This window comes from Raphanus sativus, chromosome 9 (genome assembly GCF_000801105.2).
Source record: "Raphanus sativus cultivar WK10039 chromosome 9, ASM80110v3, whole genome shotgun sequence".
Classification (NCBI taxonomy): domain Eukaryota; kingdom Viridiplantae; phylum Streptophyta; class Magnoliopsida; order Brassicales; family Brassicaceae; genus Raphanus; species Raphanus sativus.
In genome coordinates, this window is record NC_079519.1 from 2,901,259 (window position 1) to 2,908,632 (window position 7,374).

Here is a 7,374-nt window from a genome sequence, read left to right on the forward strand (position 1 = left end):
GTGGAATTACCATTATAAAATCTTCATTATCTAGAAAAACGGAGATTACAGAAGTTCTAAACTCTTTGACCATCATCTTATATTAATGCTCGATGAAATCTCTTTATTATTAAAAGGGAAGCAATTTTTAAGAATAACCTTGCTTTGATATTTTAATTACAAATCTGCCATTTTGATGATGTGTCAAACTCACATTTCTTCTCAGCTTTCTTAGTTAAAACACCTTTAATTACTAGCATATTTACAACTCTTGCCATTGGCACTCATTTTGCATATTTTCTCTAATACATTATAACATAAGCCAATATACGATAGGGAATTGTTAAGCTGAATCTTTTCTATTATTTAAAGCACAATCTTGAAAACTTTGAATTAGTGGCTTATTATCGAGTCAATTTCCATTAACTCCCACTAAATATAAACAAGAAGCATATTTTCTCATGAGCACAATCGTCTAATACAATTTGGAGTTCATGATCGCGACGGTGCTGTGAGATCAACTGAACTAAAACTCACGAAACAAAAACCCATCAACGAAAAATCGAACTAGAAAAAGAAGATAATGTTGTGCGACCAGTACAAGGAGAAACGGAGAGGGGTTTCTGAGAAAAAAAAGTAATTTCGATCCCTCATTCTGTTGGGTTGGAAATCTCAGAACACATTCTGGGTTTTAGTATAAGCTCTTTCGACGGGTCCTCAATTCATCGCTATGCATGCAAATTGCTCATAAACTGTTGGTTTTGGTGTGTATATAAGAAGCTTCTGTAGCAGTTTTGATATGAATCAGCTTTTGAGACTTGTGGGTGAGGTTAAAGAGTCTAACTTTAACATCATTGGATCCATTATTTCAATGTTGATTCTCCATGGTCTTTGTAAATCTTCGAGAGAAATGGATGCCTTCTACATTTTGGAAGAGCTAAGAAACATAGATTGCAAACCAGATTTGATGGTTGATAGAATCATAGCTGAAGCTTTGTAGTAACTGGGCAAATATATAAGAGACATGTTGCCTTAAAGAAGAAGAGAAAGCTTTAATGGCATCTAGGAACAGTGTTTACAGAGATTTCATCTTGGATTTGATCTCTGCTAAATGTTTAAGGGAGGCTAAGATAATTGTGATCTTCGATCTGTTGATTAATGAGTGCATGTCTATCAATGAACAAATGATGTCATATAGTAATATAGTTTACTTACGTTCACAAAAAAATAATATAGTTCACTTTTACCAAACAGAAACATACATATAGTTCATCTTTTATTTTTATTTGTTCTTTTTATGTAATAAGAAGAAGGTCTAAATGAAAGTGTCTGAAACGACATTTTCAATTGAAACATGGCCATCAAATATGGCTAGGCAGAAGTAGTATGCGTGTCGTCCGCGCTGACCCACGTCGCAGACATCGTGATGTGCGGTTTATGAGCTTTTTACAAATTTTCCCCTCATCTTTAGCATCTTATAGGCTTGCTTATTATTATATATGAGCAGCTTGCTAAACATATAGATAAGTTCATTAGTGGTTGCTTTTTATTTACAGAGAAGTCTTTTAGTCTGCATGAGTCGTGGTATGGCATGGAGAGATTTTAAAAGTATGCTTCTTCATTCAATTTTGTTTTTGTTTTTTTTTTCTTCTTCATTTAGTTTAGTTAAGAGCTAATGGAATCTGACTCAATGATAAGCGATTAATTCATTCTTCATATATCTACTATTTGCTTAATTAAACAGAACATATTGTTTAACTTATGTATGTCCAACGGAAATTATGAACGAAATTTATTGTAAATTTATTTATTTTCTTAACGTTTTACCCTGCGTAGGGTGCATGTCTCTATCTAGTTATACATTAAAACAAGATTTTTCATATTTTTGAAATTTTTCCAAAATCCGTAGGTTAACCCCTTTCTAAAATAATTAATTTTCGATAAATGCTTTATATACTAAAGTTTATACTCTTCACTTTTGTTTCAAATTTTCAAACCACGTTCTACATTTGAATTAATGTATTCTAAACTATTTTTCATAGTATATAGAAACTATTCTAATTTCTTAATATTTAGTTTACTAAAATTTCATATACTGCTTAGATTAGTGGAATTACCATTATAGAATCTTTATTATCTAGAGAAACGGAGATAACAGAGGTTCTAAACTCTTTGACCATATCATATTATGTTAGTGCTCGATGAAACTATACATTAAAACAAGATTTTCATATTTTTGAAATTTTTCCAAAATCCGTGGGTTAACCCCTTCTAAAATAATTAGTTTTCTGTAAATGCTCTATATACTTAAGTTTATACTCTTCACTTTTGTTTAAAATTTTCAAAACACATTCTACATCTAATGTATTCTAAATTATCTTTCATGGTATATAGGAATCATTCTAATTTTTTAATATTTAGTTTACTAAAATTTTATATACTACCTAGATTAGTGGAATTACCATTATACAAATTTTCATTATCTAGAGAAACGGAGATAACAGAGGTTCTAAACTTCTTTGACCATCATCTTATCTTAGTGCTCGATGAAACTATACACTAAAATTAGATTTTCATATTTTTGAATTTTTTTCAAAATCTGTGGGTTAACCCCTTCTAAAATAATTAGTTTTCGGTAAATGCTCTATTTACTGAAGTTTATACTCTTATCTTTTGTTTAAAATTTTCAAACCAGATTCTTCATTTGAATTAATGTATTCTAAACTATCTTTCATGGTATATAAGAATCATTCTAGTTTTGTAATATTTAGTTTAGTAAAATTTCATATACTGCTTAGATCAATTGAATTACCATTATAAAATCTTTAATATCTAGAGAAACGGAGACAACAAAGGTTCTAAACTTCTTTGACCCTCATCTTATGTCAGTGCTCGATGAAACTATACATTAAAAGCAGATTTTTATATTTTTGAATTTTTTCAAAATTTGTAGGTTAACCCCTTCAAAATATTGAGTTTTCGGTAAATGCTCTATATATTGAAGTTTATTTTTTTCACTTTATTTTAAAAATTTCAAATCATATTCTACATTTGAATTAATGTATTCTAAATGTGTGGATAGAAATACATGCTCAATATTACGGTTTATCCTAATGTAATGATACGAAGTTTCAAAGGTTTCATTTCGTGATTGAAGTGGAGAAATATAATCAAACAAAACATTATTATAAACATTATTAAAGAGAAAGAGTTTGCTAAATATTTTGTGATACTACTAATTTACTAAAAAAAGTCTACTATTATTTTGTGATACTAATAATACTAGGTACAGACATGCGTGAAAATATCTCCCTTTACACGCACCTCTGCCAAATGGAGAGATAGAGTAAATAAGAGAAACTCAATTCTGTCATTTGTCACTCATTTCACATTAGTTAGTTCAGGTTCCATGGCAATAAGAAGACTATAAAGTGAAAAATTCAAAGAATGTTGCAATCACCTTAAAATAGTTCTCCACATTACGCATCCTTTGTTCAATGAGTTGTATCATCCAACAAATGGAAAAAGTGCCTATTTCAACATGAACTTTACGCGTCATGCATATTTCTTCACGAACTTTGTAGTAGTGCGTATTCCACACTGAACTAAACAATTTTTTAAAAATACTATATGAACTTTATGCGTCGTGTCTATTCCTTCACGAATTTTATAGTAGTGCGTATTTTACATTGAACTAAACAAAAATAAAAAAAATACTACATAGACTCTCAAAATCGTGCTTATTTCAATATTGAGTGTTAAATGTGTTAATCATCCATTAATTTTTCAAAACAACGTCATTTTGTATAAATTTTGTGAAACTAAAAATCAAAATAAAATATAAACTTTTAAAACCGTGCTTATATATATTAACTGTCAAATATAATAGTCATCCTTTAATTTACCAAAAGACTTTATTTTGGTTAAATTTTATGAAATTATTCATCGTTTTTAATTTTTTTTAATTTTACAAAATCTATCCAAAATGACATTGTTTTGATAAATTAATGTATGACTAAAACTTAACCAAAAGTGTTAGTCTTTCAAAAAATACTAAATAGACTTTCAAAATCGTGCTTATTTATATATTGACGGTTTAAGGTGTTAGTCATCGTTAATTTATCGAAACGATTTTGATAAATTCAATGATGACTATTACCTTTGACAGTCAATTTATATAAGTACGATTTTGAGAGTATATTTTATTTTTAATTTTTAATTTCACAAAATTTATAGAAAATAACATTGTTTTGAGAAATTTACGGATGACTAACACATTTAACACTCAATATTGAAATAAGCACGATTTTGAGAGTCTATGTAGTATTTTCGAATTTTTGTTTAGTTCAATGTGAAATACGCACTACTATAAAGTTCGTGAAGGAATAGACACGACGCATAAATTTCATATAGTATTTTAAAAAAATTGTTTAGTTCAGTGTGGAATACGCACTACTACAAAGTTCGTGAAGCAATAGGCACGACGCGTAAAGTTTATGTTGAAATAGGCACTTTTTCCTCCAACAAACTATACAAACAGAAAGAGTGAAATGAGGAGAAATAAGACCTGGACAAAGCCTAATGTTTCAGCTTTACAGTACACAATATATAAGACGGTCATAGAGTTTTCCCATTGCCTTGGGATCATAAGAACATATCTTTGCAACTCATGATAAGAACGCTAAAGACACTGTACTTAGACTCCAATCTCACATAAGTAGTAGATTGAACTCTTAATGACTTTGATTGAGACCTTGAAACTTTCGGGCTCATCAACAAAGATTAACAGTTTCAGCTTTAAACTACAGAAACTTGCAGTACAAAGATAAGAACTCGAAATACAATCTACTTTAGCCATAAGAGAGACTTCAATCTCACTTAAGCTGATGTCGATCAAGCAATCGATCTAAGGTACCACCCAAAAAATAACAACACCAAATAAATCCGCCTTAGAAATCTTCGAAGCTCCCAATCCTCGCACCTCCTCTTCCCCATGACCACGCCTCCCTGACTCACTCCACTTGGAGTCTTCAACTCCGTCGTCTCTTCCTTCATCCATAGCCGCAACGGCTCTTAGGACTCCAACCTCGTCGTCTACGTTATCCTCACTGACCTCACCGTCTCCTCCATCCTGTCTCCACCTTCGGTCTCTTCTTCATCCTTGGAAACATGCACAACATCATAATAACTGCTATGTGCTTTGTGTTTTTTTAGGGTTTACATGTGATGGTAATGCAGCTTTGAAGATTCAATATAATTTGTTTTATAAACATGTAATTAAAGAGGCTAATTACCAAAAAGAAATATATAAAGAGGCGGACTGATTTTATCTCCCGGTCGGAAGTCAACAACGACATGGCGATTCCGGCTAGACGTCGCTTTATTAACGGCTTTAGCAATGGAGTATCTACACTTCTCTGTTGCTCCACCGGTTTTCACATAAATATAACTTATTACATTTGTACGGGCCCACAAATCACTGAGCGGTTATTTGGAAAAGAGTGACATGTATATTTGATGGAGTTGATGACGGGGATGAAAGCTGTTGACCATCGTCGTGAGAAGAGAGATATGGCTTTGGCTGATATGTTTGTTTCATATGGGTGTTTTTTATCAGGTGGTTGATCCGTTGCTTGCAGGAGAAGACCACGGTGGTGTTGCGGCGGTTGCAGTGGATAAGGCTAATCGTCCTGACGCAAAGGAGATAGTTAAAGAGCTTAGGAGGGAAACATCAGTCATGTGAAATATCAAACCGGCACCCTCTGCAACTCTTCAGTTGAATCAAGAGACCATTTATTCTTGACTTGCAGATTTGCTCAATATCTATGAAATGCAGTGTTATCAAGACTGTCTCCAAGGCAATCTACTTATCACTTGGTTAGAGCTCCTCTCTTGGTGTAGATCACAGTCGCTAACAGGGTCTTCTACTCTAAGGAGACTAGCCGCTCATACTCTCATTTACCATGTATGGAGACAGCGAAACAATGCACTCCATAACAACATTCACCTCTCTCAAGAGTCAGGAGCAAACTTTCAGATCTTTGGATAGGGAGGCGAGGAATACCATCACTACAAGGAGCAACAAGCGCTCCTTTACAAAACTCATGTCGGCTTGGATAAGATAACTCTGATCCATCGTGGAATAACAACTACTTCCTTTCTTGTTTTTAAATTAATTTTTGCCAAGAAAAAGATGTATGTAAAAGTCTTGCAAAAGACAAACTGCTCTTTTGACTAATGATATTTAAAATTTAGCAAAAAAGAAAAAGAAAATCTGTTACTGATTTAAAAGTTTACTCTTAGGTTAGCTTAAGTTTCGCTAATCAAGTAAAAACACATTTATTTATTTTCAAATTTTTGCTGTTAGACTCAAGGTAAACAAATCACTTTAATTTCAATGTGTTGGAAAAGAAAATAAGTTACGCGCTGACTTCTACTACTATTTTTTACGCTGGCTTTTACTATTTTTTCTTAACTACTCCGTTTGATTGACTCTACCTATTTTATTCTTAATAACTCGATTGTTTATCAACCATATCCGGTATATGTGAGAAGAGATATCCTGGAAATTTCTTTTGTTTTCCATATTGGAAGTACCAAACTGTAGAGTACATCAAATTTTTATTTTTATCTATAAAAAACATGACTTGTAACTCGCAGCAAATATACCAATTAACAAAAATAATTTGCAGCAAATGTAACAATTAACGAAAATAATTTGTAAGTATATCACAAAACACTTGTTCTACAATGATATAGTTTGCTAGAATCAGAGATATAGTATGGCTCAAGCAAATAGCATTCCTAGCTTTGTTTTTTTAAATCTACATTGAGATCATTTTTTGTTTGTTCAAATTTCTTTTTGTTGCGATATTTTTAGCTTTGATCATGTTTAATTTAGTGTTTTCTTATGCTTATAAAATTCTAAAAGCTTGCTGCATCACATTTTTTATTAATCAGGTTTTGGAGGGACTTTATAGTGATTGAGTTTCTTCTCTTATTTGCCATTGGCATTTTTATCGTGTTTTTTCTCATCTTGGATTTTTGCTTGTTATTAATTAAATTTTCCTCATTTATAGATTTAGATATGTTAAATTCTGTCTCAAACTATTTAGAACTTATCTGAAAGCACGGTAATATTATTTTAAATCAGTTGTATTTTTTGTGATATTAACATGTAAGTAATATAATTTCATGTGATTTTTCAGTTTTAATAAGATAATAGAATAATTGGACTCTGTCCCGAGCTTTTTAAAATGTGAAAATAAATTTAAAAATCTAACTTACAATTTTTTTTATTTTCTATTTTGTTGTATTTGAAAATGTATATAATTATATTATTTTATTTATATTAAAGATGAAACTAGTATAAAATATAACTTAGTTTATTTTTAA